The following is a 21461-nucleotide window of genomic DNA, read 5'->3' on the forward strand; positions in this document are numbered from 1 at the left end:
TTTTATTAGCCATAACTCTGTAACTAAACATTTGTGGACCTATATTTATATGAACTTTTTTCTGTAGTTTTACTTGTAGAGAAGAATATTAAAATATTTTCAAATCTCCATGAATCACCCTATATTTGAAAGCAGTTTGGTCTCTGAATGTTACACATTGGCTCAGAATGGGGAAATTCTGTAACTATGTACGTATTACAATCCAAGGAGTAGGTAAAGTAGAAAGTCAAAGAATGAAATGTCACTACTGCTACTGCCACATACAACATCGCTGGCTAGCATGTAATTAAATCTGACAGCTGCAACAAAAACACACAACACACATAGCATCAATATCGATTTGAAACTACATCAACCCCTTTCATGGAAGTGGAGTGTTATCACGAAAATGTGCAGGAAAGTGCACGTGACATCCCAATCAAGTTGTGCACACTGGTTGTGGTTCTGTGTCAGATGGTTGTTGCATCTGCAGGAGTGGTGCTCGTACTGGGAGACGAAGTTGTCTTTGTGGTGCTTCAGCTGGTAGTGCTGCCTGGAAAATATGTTTGGCGTGATTGAGAGAAAAGTTTGGTTGGTCTTGTGTGGATATCTGCAGAGAATTGGCAACAGTAAATTCTTCTCGGAGAAGTAATGCTTCATCATAAATAACTTCTGCTGACGAGGAAGCTATGTCTGGCTTGTGCGTGTTCCACAGACCAAGGAGAACTATTGGGAGACTGATCATCCAGTTAGTGTCATGACACATGGGTGCAGCTTTAAGAGAAAAGTTCCATCACTCAATCAAGCTGTTACTCACCAGATAGTAGCAGGTTCTCTTGAGGTGCATGAATCTGCAGAACTGACTCAGATTGTCTACCACTGTTGGCAGTAATGTGCGGTGGGCAACCAAATGTAGATAACCGTGCAAACACAAAAGAAGAGGCTAATGTTTCCTCAGGAATATTGCGTACCAACACTGCTTCCGGGCAACGAGTAAAACGTTCAATCACAGTAAGCAAGTATTATTTGCCATTCAACGGAAGTAATTTCCTATGGCTCCAAAATGCATGTGTGTGACATGTTTTATTATATTCACCATATCAATAGCAACAAAATAGATGGAAATCATGCTTTACCTCCACCTCGTACAGTTTTGCGATGGCTTCATATTAGCGAAGTTTGCTAAATTTCATGCAAAATCTTTTACTTGCCATAACTCTGTAACTAAATGTCTCCTAAACTGTTCATTGCTTGGAGCTGTTATGTATTTGAGTGTGTTTATTCTGATAAACAGATCACAAGAGTGACATTTCACTTCAGACATTACTGTTCAGCTTAATAAGTACAATCTTATCAGTGACACTTCACTTCAGACATTACTGCTCAGCTTAATAAGTACAATCTTATCAAAGGTCACACTGCCCTAAATCTAACAGCACCTTAAAAATCTTTTTGGAACTCATAATTCATGTGTATATTGAAAATTCTTAGCCACAGTTTCGATGCAGAATGGACATCTCATCAACAGGTGCTGAAGATATCTTGTTAGCATTGTAGGACATATTCAGGATACTTGGAGTCACCAAAGCATTTATGTATATATTTTTTCCTTTATTGGCATTTGGTTATTGCTGAATTGCCATCCATCACATTTACACACATACTCTTGAGAACTATTAATCACAAATTAAGTGTGAGAGAAATGACTTCTTAAATACCTCTCTGTATGCTGTAACCAGTCTAATCTTGTCTTCACAATCCTTACAGGAGAAATAGAGAACAGTCTGAAGAATATTCCTGGATTCTTCACTTAATATTGGTTCTAAAAATTTTGTAAGTTGACTTTTGCACGATGATTTGCACCCATGTTCAAGAACTGCCAATTCAGATTTTTCAACATTTCTGTGAGACACATCCATGAGTTAAACAAACCTGAAACCATTTATGCCATCCTGCTTTGTATACATTTAATATCTCCTGTTGGTACTATTCAGCACAGGTCCCACACACTTTAACAACATTCTATGTTGGAATGCAAAAGTGAGCTGTAAGCAGTTTGCTCTGTAGACTGATCACATTTTTCAAGTAACCTATCAATGAACTAATGTCTGCCACCTGCCTTACTTATGACTAATCCATGTGGTCATTTCATTTCATGTCCCTGCAAAATGTTACACCCAAGTGCTTGTATGAGTTGACTGATTCTAATTGTGAATCATTCATGTATTCATAGGACCCGCCCAGATAGCCACATGAATATGCATGCTGCTTCCAGGATTTGAGGAGGTGTACCGGCCTTGGATCAAATCTGCCCAGCAGATGAAGTATGTAGGTGATTTACAACATCTGACTAGTTAAATATTGAGTCACCATCGATATTCTGCTTCAGTTTCACATTCCTAAACATTTCAAATGCTTTCACATGGGATAATGCTAGTTGTAGACAGATGGGATACAAATTCCGTCCGTCCGTCCGTCCGTGTGTGTGTATGTGTGTGTGTGTGTGTGCGCGCGTTGGGTGGGGGGGAGGAGGGTCACAGGAAAGGCATCTGGTCTGGCAACCCTCCGCTACTAATATTGTAACCTACTGGCCCTGTGAGAAATGGGATAAAGACTAAGAAAGGTCTCATATATTTTCATGGATGTGCTCCAGAATCTGTTCTATTGTAGTTTTCAGAGAAGGTGTTAAGCAGTGTTCCACTCAGTATCTTGTCACACCCACCATTCACAAAACTTCAAGTGTCCCAAGCAATTGTTGGATGATTAATGTCTCCTCCTTTGATGACAACAGGTCTGGAGAATGTATGTAGCAATGAACTGATGTTTTCTATAAAGTTTCCGGCTACACCATGGGGGTGAGTCTGATGGTCTAAATTTAAGCCCATGATTGATACTGACTTTTAGCCAAACAATCTTACATGGGTGTTGAATTTCTCTCTCTGTGGACCGGTGTACCTTGTCTACTGCAACAATTACACAACTCCATTTCTTATTACGGTATCCTTTTGATATACACTTAGATTTATCCCAAAATCTCACTGTTGTCAATGTCAGATTTTAGGCTACCTTCTATATTAAGCTTTTTAAGACAGCTGCAAACTGTGGGCTTTGTTAGGAATGATTTGGCAATTGTGCTCTAGGATTTTACTCGTGTCATCTGTGGGATTCACTTCTTTGGGCCTTACATTAATATTTCAGGTGCTCTTAAAGCTATAATTATCTGGACTAAATGCAGTTACCTAATCTAAAAAAAGTTTCATGTGCACACCACATGGTCACTATCTGGATGGCAGCCTCTGAAGTGTAGAGCACGTCTGACCCACTTACGGGGACCTTAATGTTGTAGATTATGAGCTTCATAGAAACTCCGTAAGTGAGGCTAGTCTTCTAAACATTTTCTGTCATTCACTGGAATGACCCAAGGGTGACCTCAGACCCCAGAATGTGGGTATTGTTCATTCCAGCATGCTCCACAATATGCAGCTGGTTGCACCTGCCTATTATTAACAGATCACCTTCTCTTTTAGCATATTGTTGATGGTCACAGCAGGATTCCCAAGTGAAATGTGTCTTATTAAGTTTCAGTTTCAGTGGAAGACAGCACCATATACATATTTGTTAGGGAGATGAGTGTACCACCCTGTGTTATCCTTGGTCCCTACCACCCACTATACATGGCCTCTAGATGGCCTCTAGACCTATCACTGATATGTCACTGAGAGTAAAGTGTACAAATGGTGACAGAGCCTGTATTTCTTGCAAAGGAGATGGTACCCTTTGGAAAGGATAATGCTTCAAGTAGCTTTGGTATCAATGGTACATCACTCTCACCAGTTCAGCCAACACACACATTCAAAGCAGCTTCCCATCATTTCACAGCAGTAAGGCTGATTTCCAGCTGCTAGTAAAAACCAACTAACTCATCCTGTGACCAAAAACAGCACTGTGAGTGCTGTCCCATTCAGACGTGTGCAATGTTTATTTCAATATAAAATAAGTAACTTTAAATTATTCTTGCTGATATTGTTTTTTATGATATGTTATGCTACAAAAACTGGAAGTTTTCTTTTAGATTTGAGCTAAATGCCCAAGAAAGTGATTTGTACAAATAAGAGAAAAACATGGGATAAAATTTATAGTTTTCTTGAAGACAACTTTCTGTTCTGAAACTTTCATTGAGGTTAGATGATCAGTAACAAACTGGTATAACAATACTGAAATCAGGGTGATATATGACAAATGTCAATGACATTAGCTACTGTTGAAATAATTAATTAAATTAAACATGATATGGCTGTTATAATTTGTGCAACACACAACAGTGCAATGTAGCATTAACTTTGTAAGAGCGTAAGTTTACATCATGATTCTAAAAATTTAAAACACTGACTTAAAAGAAACTGGTCAAAGAACACAGAAAAGTGGAAATATTGCACCAATGACATATGTTCCTCCATTGTAATAAGAGAAAGAAACGATTCTATAAAGGTACTGCTGCTAAAGCTTACAGAATAAAAAACGGTAGCTTGCATTTACTACAGATGATGTTACAAACCCTCATAAGTATCCAAAAATTCTCAAAAAATACTCTTCAGCTAGTAAATATACTTTGAAATTAGGCAACAATTGTTTTTGAATCAGAAACTGTTACTAACAGTTTGTGAAATGCAAAAATTTGGTTGCAATTCATGATGTAGTATGAATTTTGGGTGACATAAATGTTAAAAAAATATACAATATATAATGATACACATAAGTCTTAGCACAAACAATGAAAGATTTTGGGAAAACAACATGAACAGCAAAATATTGAAATCTAGAATTTGATTGAGACCAATCTGGCACATGTGGTCTCATACAAAGAAAATGTGAAAGGAATAAATTTTTATCTTACAAGGAAACCTTCCCATCGCACCCCCCCCCCCCCCCCCTCAGTTTTAGTAATAAGTTGGCACAGTGGACAGGCCTTGAAAAACTGAACACAGATCACTCGAGAAAACAGGAAAAAGTTGCGTGGAACTATGAAAAAAATAAGCAAAATATACAAACTGAGTAGTCCATGTGCAGGATAGGCAACATCAAGGATAATGTGAGCTCAGGAGGGCCGCGTTTCCATGGTTAGCGTGAGCAGCAGCGGAAGAAGAGGTCCTTGGTTCAAGTCTTCCCTTCACAAAGTTATGATCTGTACGTTCGTTCATTGACGTCTCTGTTCACTGTAATAAGTTTAGTGTCTGTATTTTGTGACCGCACCACAAAACCGTGCAATTAATAGACAAAAGGACATGCCTTGATCGCAAGGTCATAGGTCAACAGATGATCGCAAGGTCATAGGTCAACCGATTCCTCCACATGAAAACACGTCTGATATATTCTACATGACACTGGTGACAGAATATGCATCACATGACAGGAATATGTTGTCGACCAACCTAACTTGTACACTTGGCGAATGGGTAAAAAGATTCTTCTACCTTACCCGATTTAGGTTTTCTTGCGGATGTGATAATCACTCCCAAAAAAGTGATGAAAACATAAGCGTTTGTCACATAAACGGCAACAAATGAATGCAACAGTTTCACAGTTGCAGGTTTTCCCTGTGCTCTGTCAAAATATATGTTTTTAACGTTTTAAAATTTTTCCGTGTGTAGACCATCAAATCCTGCATATGTCCAAGCAAATCTGAACATGTCCTGGAATTTTGAAGAGCGAAGTTGATTATATAAAAAATCAAACCCTTCACTCGAGAGAAGACTTGAACCAAGGACCTCTCGATCTACAGCTGCTCACGCTAACCACAGGACCATGGCGCTCCTGAGTTCATACTATCCTTGATGTTGCCTATCTTGCGCATGGACTACTCAGTTTGTAAATTTTGCTTATTTTTTCATAGTTCCACACAACTTCTTCCTGTTTTCTCGATTGATCTGTGATCAGTTTTTCAAGGCCTATCCACTGTGCCAACTTATAACTAAATCTGTGGGAGGTGCGATGGGGAGGTTCCCTTGTTAGCTGAACTTGTGATATCGGCAATGGCATGCCACGTATCAATACTGCAGCATCTTTTTACCACAGTCAAAGCAGTGAAAGTCAAGGAGCACCAACAAATCACGTTTTCTGCTTGGGGAGGCTATTCTGTTATGCATTAACTTTCATTTACAAAAATGAGAACAAATTATTCAAACATGGAACCACCAGAAAAATAAGCATAAAGTAACTCTTCACAAACAAAAAGAAATGGCTAGAATGCAAAATGGTCTTTGGTAATGGGGTTTTTGGTAATGGAGCACAATTCAATTCAAAAGAATTTGAAGGTATATAACGGGGAGCACATTGCTAATACGACTAATTTCATTTCACCCTGCATCAACTGGAAAGCTGAAAAATTTGTTGTAACTTTAAACACAGAACCTTAGCTGTATAAAATGTTTGAAAAAATCATATTTGTGCCATCATCTGTATACCTGCATATTTATTCACTTCCAGTTTCGATTATTACAGTCATCATAACAGGAGAAATACAGTGTAATCAATAAACCTAACATACATCACCAAAGCCGAAGCCCAGGCTATCCGTGATCTGAAAGCTGACCGATCCATCATCATTCTTCCGGCTGACAAGGGTTCCACGACCGTGGTACTTGATCGTCGGGAGTATGTGGCTGAGGGACTGCGTCAGCTTTCAGACAACTCTACATACAAAGTTTGCCAAGGTAATCCCATTCCTGATGTCCAGGCGGAGCTTCAAGGAATCCTCAGAACCTTAGGCCCCCTACAAAACCTTTCACCTGACTCCATCAAACTCCTCACCCCACAGACACCTCGCACTCCTACCTTCTACCTACTTCCTAAAATTCACAAACCCAAACATCCTGGCCGCCCCATTGTAGCTGGTTACCAAGCCCCCACAGAACGTATCTCTGCCTACGTAGATCAACACCTTCAACCCATTACATGCAGTCTCCCATCCTTCATCAAAGACACCAACCACTTTCTCGAACGCCTGGAATCCGTACCCAGTCTGTTACCCCCGGAAACCATCCTTGTAACCATTGATGCCACTTCCCTATACACGAATATCCCACACGTCCAGGGCCTCGCTGCAATGGAGCACTTCCTTTCACGCCAATCACCTGCCACCCTACCTAAAACCTCTTTCTTCGTCACCTTAGCCAGCTTCATCCTGACCCACAACTTCTTCACTTTTGAAGGCCAGACATACCAACAATTAAAGGGAACAGCCATGGGTACCAGGATGGCCCCCTCGTATGCCAACCTATTTATGGGTCGCTTAGAGGAAGCCTTCTTGGTTACCCAAGCCTGCCAACCCAAAGTTTGGTACAGATTTATTGATGACATCTTCATGATCTGGACTCACAGTGAAGAACAACTCCAGAATTTCCTCTCCAACCTCAACTCCTTTGGTTCCATCAGATTCACCTGGTCCTACTCCAAATCCCATGCCACTTTCCTAGACGTTGACCTCCATCTGTCCAATGGCCAGCTGCACACATCCGTCCACATCAAACCCACCAACAAGCAACAGTACCTCCATTATGACAGCTGCCACCCATTCCATATCAAACGGTCCCTACCCTACAGCCTAGGCCTTCGTGGCAAACGAATCTGCTCCAGTCCTGAATCCCTCGACCATTACACCAACAACCTGAAAACAGCTTTTGCATCCCGCAACTACCCTCCCAACCTGGTACAGAAGCAGATAACCAGAGCCACTTCCTCATCCCCTCAAACCCAGAACCTCTCACAGAAGAACCCCAAAAGTGCCCCACTTGTGACAGAATACTTCCCGGGACTGGATCAGACCTTGAATGTGGCTCTCCAGCAGGGATACGACTTCCTAAAATCCTGCCCCGAAATGAGATCCATCCTTCATGAAATCCTCCCCACTCCACCAAGAGTGTCTTTCCGCCGTCCACCTAACCTTCGTAACCTCTTGGTTCATCCCTATGAAATCCCCAAACCACCTTCCCTACCCTCTGGCTCCTACCCTTGCAACCGCCCTCGATGTAAAACCTGTCCTATGCAGCCTCCCACCACCACCTACTCCAGTCCTGTAACCCGGAAGGTGTACACGATCAAAGGGAGAGCCACGTGTGAAAGCACCCACGTGATTTACCAACTGACCTGCCTGCACTGTGACGCTTTCTATGTGGGAATGACCAGCAACAAACTGTCCATTCGCATGAATGGACACAGGCAGACAGTGTTTGTTGGTAATGAGGATCACCCTGTGGCTAAACATGCCTTGATGCACGGCCAGCACATCTTGGCACAGTGTTACACCGTCCGAGTTATCTGGATACTTCCCACCAACACCAACCTATCCGAACTCCGGAGATGGGAACTCGCCCTTCAGTATATCCTCTCTTCTCGATATCCGCCAGGCCTCAACCTCCGCTAATTTCAAGTTGCCGCCGCTCATACCTCACCTGTCTTTCAACAACTTCTTTGCCTCTGTACTTCCGCCTCGATTGACATCTCTGCCCTTACTCTTTGCCTTTAAATATGTCTGCTTGTGTCTGTGTATGTGCGGATGGATATGTGTGTGTGTGCGAGTGTACACCTGTCCTTTTTTTCCCCTAAGGGAAGTCTTTCCGCTCCCGGGATTGGAATGACTCCTTACCCTCTCCCTTAAAACCCACATCCTTTCGTCTTTCCCTCTCCTTCCTGAAGAAGCAACCATCGGTTGCGAAAGCTAGTAATTCTGTGTGTGTGTTTTGTTCATGTGCCTGTCTGCCGGCGCTTTCCCGCTTGGTAAGTCTTGGAATCTTTGTTTTTAATATATTTTTCCCATGTGGAAGTTTCTTTCTATTTTATTAACATACATTTTCGTCATATATGAGCCAACCAAATGTAGAACATACATAATTATCACAATAGTCTGTCTTAACACAGTCCGTATAAACATGCTGTGCCTTGGCACAATTACAGTAGTCCACATTGGTGACAACTCTATCACTAAGTGCTCAGTATTGTAGTTGTGTCCGGGCACAGCGCATTTATAAGGACTGTGTTAGAACAGATTATTATGACAATTACATATTTTCTACATTTGGTGGGCTCATTTATGACAAAAATGTATGTTTGATCCACTGACGTACACTATCTTTCTCCTGTGAAGATGACTGTAATAACTGAAACCGATAGAGAACAAAATATACAACTGTACAGCTGATAGCACACATTTGATTTTTTTTCCAAATTATCTAACAATAGTAGACAGTCACCAAAGAAAAGCTCTGTGTAAAATGTGGCAGTGACATGCCATTTCATTGTTCACACTTATTTCCAAACATAATGCAGTGGTGTGCCAAACTTAAGGACATAATATGTCAATGCCAAATAACATATCTTGGTGAAATTTCACTCATACTTAGCAACAATTGCTGCAGTATCATACTGAAGGTAAGTGAAAGAAATATGCGATAATGTAAACAGAAATTACCCTTTTATTGCAGATCAATAATTATACTGACGTCAGTGTGATTTATGATGGTGCCCTGGACATTACAAAATGCGTGATATGGTTCTTAAGTACAGACATAGGGCAAAGTGCGTTCTTGTATATATCTACAAAAATTACAGCTAAAATAGTAAAAGTTGAGACTATTATGTACAACTTAATGCTTTATATTCTGCGCAGTTTTTGTTTGAAAATGTGCATTGACATAGATTTTATAAGAATTTGAATTTTTAAATACCATTGTTTCTATAACATACCTTTGCTTGTAAACTAATCAAGCAATAGAACTGGAATTTCACAATTTACATCTGCATAAGAGGCTAATAAAATGTGTGGAACAGATTTTTGTTTAAGGTCACAAGTGCTTTGAAAGTAATTTTTCAGTTTTGTGTTACCAGGGATTGCTCTATTTTTCTCAAATTTTAAGGAAGAACTTTTCTCAGAGAAAAGATGACAGAAAAGTGCTGCCGAGGATTATTCAATAAGCATTTCTTAAGAACTATGCCAAACTTTATGATGTTAGCATTTACAGTTCCTGAGAAATGGTACACAATAACCCAAAAAAGTCAATTTACAGCAATTTGCATTTAAAGCTTTTGTTTCAATTTTTGAAAGTATTGCTGTAACTCTAGTGACTAATTATTTCTACATCCATAATATTTATTTATTCTCTTTCTTGTCTTCCTGGAGTAGCCAACTTCTGCATTTTTCCTTGTTCTGTCTAAGTTTTGTCCAGTCGCACCTTATCAATGCTTCTGAGTATTTTCAGTGTGAATGCACCTTGATGGAACCTAGTCTCTGCAGGCACCTAATCTTACCTGCATTTCCACTATTGGATACTAAACAGGCATCACCTGCAACTGTCTTCACAACAATTGAGGAAACAAATACTGTTTCTGGACAATGCATCCATGTACGTTGATTGTAGCTCTCATTTGTATTCTGTGTACACATTTTTTCAGCAGTCCAGGATTGGCTAGGTACCTGAAAGCTGGTTTTATAAAGTCTAAAACAGCAAGTGGCAAACATCACAAAGGGAATGTTAAGGATTATCATCCGTGGAAAATTTGTGAAGGAATATTGCCTACACGGCTTGCTGCATTGTTTTCACACTATATAAGTTATCCCTAATAGCTTTTCCATAATATATTTGTAAAGTGTGAATTTCCTTGTCTGTCAGTCTGTCAACACCTTCCAGCGAGTGTCCATTTTCAATCTTCTTGTCTTTCATTTCTTTCTTCAGTCCGAGAAGTTCACCTCCCATTCACTTTTGAAGATACCCCACACATTCCAGTTTTTCAATTTTAGTTTGTGAGCCATAAGGATTGCTCTTTAAAACATTCTTAAAACCACTGGAATCTCCATGACCTAGATACTTCACATACCTTGCACCATATTGTTCAACTAACCTTTGGAATATTAGTTTCATCCCAGGCGCTTCAATCCCACCACTTGACCCCAAGATAATTCTTGCTGCACACTTTCTTGTGTTACTGCTGCCACCTTTCTCTTCACTGCCTTCATCGTTCTTTCTTGTGTCACACTGAAAGTAATATTTGCTCATTACTTAGAAGTATAAGATTTTCCCTGTATTCACACTAATGACAGATGATACACCATGAAATGACGTATGGCCCCTCTTCATCCATGTTCCATCAAAACAGACGCACAGGTCTATCTTCACTACATTGTGTCCTTCTTGTCCTTCATTGTTCATATCTACAGCTTCCTCAACAGCTGCTATCATGTCCTCCTCGCTCTCAATTTCAAGAGCTCTGAGGAGTTTTCTGTGGTAATCACTGAATTTATTACTGATGCAGGCATGTTAGTCAAGCCACAAAACAAATTTGTGCCTCCTCTGCCTACACCTATGTATCTCAAGACTTAACAATCTTGTATTTGACTCATACTACTTCCCATGGAGAGCAGATGTCTTGAACTGAAACTCATTTACAAACTTTACACAAAATATGTCTGTCACTGTCATCATACAGTCCAAGGCCCTTTGAGCCACAATTAGCCATATACACATGAAACATTAATCATATGGACAGGTATTTGTAAGTCAGTTAACCTAAATCCACTGGAGAACTTGTCTCTGGCACTGTACACAGCATCATCAATTCCTTCACTAGTTTTCTTCTTTGATGAACTCGGTGACTTTGTCAAAAATTGTTCTTCACACTTTTTAGGAGCAACATGTGTATCAGTGTTATTTAAATCTCCTGCACTTCACAAGTGAAATTTGAAATTTCTTCACTTCTGAATCTGTGTTCACTGTCCCAATCCATTTCGAGCAAAACAGGTTGATACATGCAAAACTAAAAACTAAATTAAGTTCGTAGCATGAACTACTCAAAAAAGCAACATTGTAAACAATGGATCAAGCAAAGATAATCTTTCTAACAGTGTTCTAGGCTCATCTGCAGTTCATTTTGATTGTGTCAATGAAAAATTAAATATTTCTAGCATAGAAAAGGTGTGGATCACAGTATAAAAAGAGGGGGCACGGCATTCTCAGACCCTCCAAACAAGCTTTTTAAACATATTCCTAGCCAAATTAAATTATGGAACTTTGAAATGTTATTCCTAAGAATTAATTTAATAAATTAAGTAATAAAAAAAATCCAGTTTCTCCCAATTTTGCTCTACATCTGCCCTTAGTAGGGTGTATCATCACCACAGATGGCAAAGCATGATCTGCAGTGTCCGTCCATGCTGACCACAATGCTGGTAAGGAGTTCTTGTGGTAGGGTGTCCCATTTCTACGCCATTGTGGCTGACAACTGCTCAATGGTTGTTGGTGCATTTGGACAGACTGCACTATGTCTCCTCAACACTTCCTACATGTCCTCACAGGGATTTAAGTCAGGAGAACGAGCAGGCCAGTCCAATCACCAAAACTCCTCTCATTCCAATGGCTGTTTGGTGTGGTTGCGCATTGTCATCCACAAAACTGAAGGCAGGTTTGAATGCATGCAGGAAAAGATGCACATGGGGAAGGAATATAGTGTCACAATAATGTTGACAAGTGAGTGTACCATGTTCAAAGATTTGAATGTGACTATGGCCATGCAACACTATGCCTCCCCATACCATATCACCTGGGCAAACAAAACAATCATGTAAAACAGTGTTCCTGGATGCATTATGTGTTCCCACCTCTCGACATACGAGCATACATCCAGGATTGTCAAACATGTTCGTTTTAGTGGTCCAATTGGGGGGAGGCATACTCTCGCAAGTGCTTACTGACCTCCAAATCTTTGTACAGGGTATACTCACCAATTAGTGTTATTGTGACACTGTACTTGTTCCCACGTGCTTCTTTTTCAGTGTTGCATTCTGCCTTGACTTCATTTTTAAGGATAACAAATGTAACTGCATTGAACTGTGCAGGTGGAGGAGCTCTTGGAACAAGAGCATAATTGGTGAATGGCCTGACCTATCTATTCCCCTACCTTCAGCCCATCAAACATGTCAGGTGAATTGACGAGATGTATTACAGTATGTCCACATGCACCAACAAACATCCACAGTTGTCAACCGCACTGGAGGAGGAATGTAATGCCCTGCCATGAGAACTACTTACCAACCTTGTGGCCAGCATGGGTGTACACTGCAGAGCATGCACTGCTGTCCATGGTGCTGACACATCCTTTTGTAATATCCAGGAGACTATAATAAAAAATGGTTACTTCAGTGTAGTTATTGTCTTCGAATGAAAGTGTCATTTCTGTTCATTTCATTGCTTATTTCTTTCAGTTACCTTCTGTGCTATTCTACAGCAGTTCTTTCTACACACGGTCCGAGTTTCATCCAAGTTTCATTGAGCTATGTTGTTTGGCAGCAACACACCATGAAAAAGTTACTTTTTCATTAAGTTTTGCACACTAGTATATTACGTACTGCCTTAAGTTGAGGGAAAGCATGACTTATTGTATAATAGGTTGGAATTTTGTGATTTATTTATTCAGTATGCATATAAATCAAGCAAAATAGCAGAGTTCAGGGAGGTACAGGGCAACCAAGTTTGGCCACTGTTACACAAGGTGGTGAGGAGCTCTTGGAAAGTGCTAAAAGTGAGAGGAAGCCATGTCCCAGAGAGTGACAAAAGAGAGGTCTTGAGTGTCCTAGAAAGTTGGCATAGGATTAGTTCTAGCAAAACAAAAAGTAAGTCTCAGTTTGAGGAGAGAGAAACCCCTTGGCAACAGCAGAATGGACTTGTGCCTGGCCCTGAATGGGATGGTAGGGGTGAAAGATGGCTGTGGAGATGTGTTTAGGTGAACAGATGTGCAACTGTTGGTGAACCAAGGGGCTACCGACAGTGTCTCCTCAACAACAACTGTTCAGCAAATACTGCTGGGTATGGGCCTCAGCAGCAAGCACCTGTGTTATGCATGCACCCATGCTGAGTGCTGTTCATTAGCGACGAAGGCTGGAATTTGCATACCAGTACTGCAACTGGACATCCACTGAGTGGCGACAGATTGCCTTTTCAGATGAATCACATATTATGCTCCAATGGACAGATAGCCATTGGTGTGTAGGGCCCTGAGGGTCCAGATCACTGGAGAGAGTGTTATGGTCTGCAGTATATTTTTGTGACTTTCACTGAGTGATCTCATCATTCTGTAAGGAACAATGAATCAACACAAATATGCATCTATCCTTGGGGACCAGGTACACTTCTACATGCAGTTTGTTTTTCCTTGGCATAATGGCATCTACCAGCAGGACAACACAACATATCGCACCAAACAGTGTACGTGCTTGGTTACAAGAGCACAAGGATGAGTTTAGTGTACTCCCCTAGCCACCACACTGCCCAGCTTTAAGCCAAGTCAAGAATATGTGGGACAACCTCAACAAGGCAGTTTGTGCCATGGATCCTCAACCAAGAAACATAGCACAGCATGGCTCCATATCCTTGCTGGTGTCTTCCAAAACATAACAGACACTTTTCCTGCACATCTGCACTGCAAAAGGTGGTTATTCAGGCTTTTTGACAGGTGGTCGCATTAATGTGACTGGACACTGTATTTTGTATAAGTGTCACTGGCTGATGTAGTTAGTTCGTAGAGAGAAAGGTACAGAGACAATTACTCTGGAATCAGTGGCTCCTACAGTGAACAAGTGGTAGGTGAGTTTTGCAGGCTCCAGCATCACTGGTAGGCCAGCTTGTAAGAGCAAAGAGGTGAGTTTGCTTTAGAGTTTACTGTTGGTACCAGCAGCTCAAACCACTGATAATGCAAAGTGGTACTTTTTTGTGCTTTTCACCTCATCATCATCATCATCATCATCATCATCATCATCATCATCATTTCCTTCCAGTGAGGCGGGTAGGAACTTACACTGAAGTCATACCAAGTGAGCACTTGGATAGCGATCACAGGTTACTAGTAACAGATCTAAATTATAAGATAAAAAGCTTGAATGCTATACAAAGAATGCCAAAAATTAAGGGGTGGAAGCTGAAAGAAGAAGAAAATAAGAAAAGTTTCCAATATCTAGCAGCACAAAAATTGACAAAAACTGAAAGGGTAATGTAGAGGAAAAGTGGAAACTATTTAAAACATATATAGTTAACAGTACTGTGCAGATGTGCGGAAAAAGAAAGGGTAAAGTGAAAGACAAATAAGCTTATAAAATATATTGAATCAGGAATAGACATGTAAGTGTCTGCCACTGAGGTGGAAGAATGTCACGTTCCTACATCAATTGAGAGTTAAATGCAGTGCCAAGTAATAATTATTATGACGACACATTTTTGGAAGGGGTGGAACATAACATGACGGTGCAAGAAAGAACATTCAACAAAGCCAAGATAGTGATCGACCCATGCATATAACATGCAGCAGATGCAGGTAGCTACATTCAGGTGGCACACAACATAATGGGAGCCACTGCGGAATGTCGGAATGTGAAAATTATCGCACCAAAGGTGAGCATTTAAACTAAATAACATCTTGGTACAGGATTGAATAGAGGCCAAGCGAAGAAAAAGGAAGGATTACATAGTGATGACACATTTGACACAGATGTGCACAGGAAGGTATGCTATGATACTAGCAACCCATATCTGGCACAGAGTGACCCCTAGGTGGTAGTTCAAGCAACCATGGCGTTTCTGAAGAAATAAAAACAGATGATATTATCACAATGGTATTTCAGAAAGAGGAACCAAATACAGGAGGAGAGGAGGTAAATGGTAGAACATTTTTCTGGCAAATATGGGGTATCTGAGCTCTGGAGAACAAATTAGATCAAGATACATTTGAGAACACTCATGTAGAACATAACTCGGAGCTTAACAAGGTGTAACAACTGACCACACAAAAGCCCCAGTTAACAAAAAGAGAGATTCATACTCAATGGGAAATCCAAATGTGAATAGCCCTTAATGTTCAATGATAAGATCACTCTTTATTCAGATGTAGACAAAGAGTTGTGCAATGCATTAATGCCTATGTGACTTGTTGCTTCACAATAGGCTGCTTAAGAAGTTCCAGTGTTTACCAGTGGTGAGAGAGCAAATGCAAATGCAAATTCCCCTGGTAAAGAAGATTTCATTCATTGAGCCATTATTGAAAATTTGTTGCACAAAGAAGATCCTACCCAACTATAAATAATATCAGTTCTACTGTACGTGCACAAGCAGGCAGCATTGATTCCAAAATCTTCACAGAAGTGATTTGAAAATCTAGGTAGTGGTGCAAAAGTATTGAATTTGATTTTGAAGCTTCCATCTTAAGTTACATGTACAAATTTTGTGATGTATTTTGTAAAAATTGAGGACCAGAATTTGGGCACATCAGAAATTCATTATACTGAAAAACTCAGTGAAGAACAAGGGATAAGTGATCAATTTTATTGGGCTTATGGTTAAGAAGGAACAAGATTGAGTCAAGATAAGCAGTCATCTGGCTGACGAACAGAAACAAATTAGTGCGAGATAGAAGAATTCACACTATGGATATATTGTCCTATGAAATAGTGACCTATTTCTGACCCACTCAGACTAGAACTTTGATGCAGGCTGAAACGACAAGTTCATTACAGAAAAGTATTCAGTACCCAAAGCACAGAGAGATGCTGTACAGGAGGAAATAAATAGGATGATAGAATGGGGAATCATTATGCGTGCTTAGAACAAGGATATCGACCCTTCATTTGTTGTTTCAAAATGAAATGTCAGTGTGTGTGTCTGGTTCTTGAAGCACAATAGCTTAATGAGATTGTGGACACAGAAAGTGACAGACTGGTTTCAACTGATTAACTTTTGCAAAGGTTTTACAGAGCAAAATTCTTGATGTCACTCGTGAGTACTGGAACCTACCACTAGCTCCAAGTCACAAAACTATACAGCACTCCTACTTGGTGGTTTGTTACCAGTTCTGCATAGTGCCTTTTGGATTGAATACATCTGTACATGTTTTCGTGAGAATAATGCTATACTTTTCAGATCGACATGTAGAAGTGATCATCGATTTAGTGCATGAAAGCTACTATGGCCATTATGGAGAGGGCAAAATGTATTGCACAACTTTAAATGACAGCAGCATTTTAATACATGTGGAGGCAAGAACAGAAGAGAGTCATAGCAGGTGTCTAATGCCAAATTGTGAGAGCAGAAACAATATCTACTCAGGTTTTAAAACAGAGTATGCATATGGAAAAACATATATAGCTAATAACAGTGGATCAGTTTTTGGCCATTCCTTGTATCCAGAGACAGGTGTAACTACATTTTAGTTGTGTTCAATGTTTTCTCATAATATGCAAGATTTTACCCCATCCACAGAACAACTGTCGAAGTTCTGTTAGATAAGTTGGATAAAGATTACTTTATTCAAATTGGGAAATCTCAAACACTACTTTTGGATAATGGTCCACAGTTCATTGTTGAGAAATTTTAGGATATGTAAGAGAGAAACAGCATTAGGTATACTAAGATTTCCTCTTATTTACCAGAAGATAATCCTAGTGAATGAGTTATGAAAGAACTGAACAGGCTATGCTGAAGTTCTTGTCACTAAAGAAATTGTACTTGGGCCAATTTTATATTAACAATGAAGGAAAAGACAGATTGCCACTTTCCATAAAGAAGACACATCAAGATGCAGACAGGTGTAATTAAAAGACACTTACATAAAGCTTTTGGCTACAGTCTTCATGAGTAAAAGAAACACACACACTTCTGCCAACTCCAGCATCTTGGACTGGAATGGCATTGCAGCCCGAGATGCTGGAGTTTGTGGTCATGTGTGCATGAGGTGTGGTTTCTTGTGTGTGTGTGTGTGTGAATGGTGCGTGTCTTCTTTTAATGATGAATGCTGTGGCCAAAAGCTTTATGTACATGTCTTTTAATTGTCCATGTCTAGAACTTGACATGTCTTCTTTACGGTAAGTAGCAATCTGTCTTTTCCTACATTGTTGATATTCTAACTGTAGTTTCCAATTTAATATTGTCATTCCAAGATATAATCAATAAACTCTCGTATGAGACTACAGGATTTGGCCCACAGGAGTTGACATTTGGTACAAAACGAATTAATCTTATTGTATAGGAAATTGATTTCCCCTCTAGACAAGTGTTGTTGGGAGATCACAAAAATAGCTAAAGAAAGAATAGATGAGAACATAAATGGGTGGAAGAACTGACATGATGAAAGAGCAATGTCTACCACATTCAAGCCAGTATACTTGGCATTGGTAAAAAAAAGATTTCTCAGAAAATTAAAAATTATATACTCCTTTATCACTGGCCACTTTAAGTGGAAAGTTCTCATATGAATGCATACCAATTTGTACAACCTAAATGAAAGAGGTCCTTTGGAATAAGGAATGTAGTGGACTTGAAGAGATACATTAATCAGAACAGCATAGGTGGATCTTTGATTTTGGGATGTTCACAGTTCAACAAATGTGCACATTCGAGCTGGGTAGGACAAGTCTTCATTTCCTTGTTCTCCTCTCTTACCACTTATAAAGTGGTTTTTAAAGTACTTTTTGTTATATATGAAATATTTGTTTTCAAAATAATGTTCTGGGAACAATTTTTGGGTAATGTGATGAATTATTAAGGTAAAAGGAAAGAAGAGACATTAAAGAAGGTTGCCAGATAGAATGAACTGGACGGAAAATGTAAGTATTAAACTAGTGAGACCTGCAAAGACCTAATAATAACGGTGGATGTAAAAGGTAGGCGTTTGAATGAACATTCGCGTAAGTGCGCTGGTTAAGGATTGCAATAAAGGTCTCAGTTAGTAAGGGTAAGAAGGAAGAGGTTGAAGTGAATGAAGAATTGTACTCTTTGTGATAAAGTATTTCGTATTTATAGTGATGTCTGACTAAATGAAAAATCCACTGCAGTTGTAAATAATGTATCTGTTTATAGCATCACTAGCTCTGAACGCTTATATCCCTACCATCAGATGCCACCAAGTAACATTATTGATTCATGGGTGTGGGGAGACCAATTAATCATGAAAGATTAAACACACTCCTGAAGACATATTGTAGCATTGGTAGAGGAGTTCCTTGGTGGCTGGCAAAGCACGCACCCTACTCCTCATACCCCTGCTTCCATATGTTGTACAGGCATGTGCATGATCTTTTACAATTGACCTGCCCACTTGCCACATGTCCATAAATTAATAAAATTACTTGGTGGCACCTGATGATGGAGACGTAATCTTCCAAAACTGGTCACGCAAATAAAAAGATACAGTATTTACGGCAGTGGATGTTAAATCAATAAACGTGATACTTAGTTACAAGTGTTCTTACAATATAGTGATGTTACTCTTTTAGAAGAATATTGTCAATGATAAAGACAGGTAACTGCTCATAGTGACAGGCTAAACTGTCACAAATGCTAGTATATGAGAAACTTGTATTCCTCAATGGTTTGAAATAAAATGGACTGAGTGGCCACGAGTCTCAATGTGGAACAAAAAACACCAGAACACTTTAAATTAAGTACTGATTAATGTGAAATTCGTATAATAGAAGTGTGGTAGTTTTCAAAAAGGAAGCTAAAACAAAATTTGAAACACCAGCGAATAAAGCTTTACATTTGTATCAATTGCATAAAATATTGGTAAAACAATAGCAATGCTTTCAATGTTTTAACAGAATGCCAGTTCTAGTTTTTGCATCCTTAATCTGCAGTTGCATAATAGAAAGCAAGTGTCAAGTGAAGTAAGGAGCTCTCAAACAAAAAGTGACGAGGTTGGCAGTGGTGACCAGCTGTAGCGGGCAGAAACTAGCCCCTCCCCCCTCCAAATTATTCTTCTCTCAGCAGGTCTTACCCTGCTGGAAGAGAAAGTGCTGGACAGCCCAGAGCCCTTTAATCCACATATAATCAATAGCAACAGCACAACAAGTTTTGTAAGTGTGTTCTATGTGTGGAAGGAGGTTAGAAGTCCTAATGCCTATGGAGGGAGGAAAATAAAGTCACTGTGTTAAATTTTCACATGTTTCTAGTTTATGCATTCTTACTTGTTCTTTTTTTAAATTTTTCTTTTGCATGTAATTTGTGCCTGCTGTTTGTGTTGTGAACGAATAGAAATAGGACAAGTGTTGTCTGATATGACAAAAAGGTCCTAAATAAGTGATAAACAATTTTTAGAACAAGTGGAGTAACAACCTGTCTAGTGCAGTGGAGAAAGATATCATGGATAATCTTGTAATGACAATCACAACAATTGTATTATAAATGCTACTTGTATTCATACATGTGTAAATAAAATTGTAACGCCATTAATGGTTTAAGGAATTTCTTTGAGAGTAAGGAATTGTGATCCTTCTAAAGACTTAAGTTTGCTTAGAAAGTGATTCTAGTTTATTGATTTTCACAACTATATTAATTTTAAAACCAATGGAGACAGTGTGGGACATAGCAGGGAAATCTTACTTCCCTGTTCACGCTCAGTTCCGAATCTATTATTATGTAATCCCTTAAGTGGAGTTTGCAAGGCCTATGTGGGCAATGTTAAATTAGCCTACTTCATGTACCTTTATCTCTGGAACCAATGAAGATAACACTGTACAATTTCTACAGCTGTCTTACCCATGTTACTTATGTCTACTGAACCAGAACTAAAGAGATGAGGTACAATATACACTTCTGGAAATTGAAATAAGAACACCGTGAATTCAATGTCCCAGGAAGGGGAAACTTTATTGACACATTCCTGGGGTCAGATACATCACATGATCACACTGACAGAACCACAGGCACATAGACAAATGCAACAGAGCATGCACAATGTCGGCATTAGTACAGTGTAATATCCACCTTTCGCAGCAATGCAGGCTGCTATTCTCCCATGGAGATGATCGTAGAGATGCTGGATGTACTCCTGTGGAAAGGCTTGCCATGACATTTCCACCTGGCGCCTCAGTTGGACCAGCGTTCGTGCTGGACGTGCAGACCGCGTGAGACGACCCTTCATCCAGTCCCAAACATGCTCAATGGGGGACAGATCCGGAGATCTTGCTGGCCAGGGTAGTTGACTTACACCTTCTAGAGCACGTTGGGTGGCACGGGATACATGCGGACGTGCATTGTCCTGTTGGAACAGCAAGTTCCCTTGCCGGTCTTGAAATGGTAGAACGATGGGTTCGATGACGGTTTGGATGTACCATGCACTATTCTGTGTCCCCTCGACGATCACCAGAGGTGTATGGCCAGTGTAGGAGATCGCTCCCCACACCATGATGCCAGGTGTTGGCCCTGTGTGCCTCGGTCGTATGCAGTCCTGATTGTGGCGCTCACCTGCACGGCGCCAAACACGTATACGACCATCATTGGCACCAAGGCGGAAGCGACTCTCATCGCTGAAGACGACACGTCTCCATTCGTCCCTCCATTCACGCCTGTCGCGACACCACTGGAGGCAGGCTGCACGATGTTGGAGCGTGAGCGGAAGACGGCCTAACGGTGTGCGGGACCGTAGCCCAGCTTCATGGAGACGGTTGCGAATGGCCCTCG

The sequence above is a fragment of the Schistocerca gregaria genome, chromosome 3, assembly GCF_023897955.1.
Source record: "Schistocerca gregaria isolate iqSchGreg1 chromosome 3, iqSchGreg1.2, whole genome shotgun sequence".
In the NCBI taxonomy this organism is placed as follows: domain Eukaryota; kingdom Metazoa; phylum Arthropoda; class Insecta; order Orthoptera; family Acrididae; genus Schistocerca; species Schistocerca gregaria.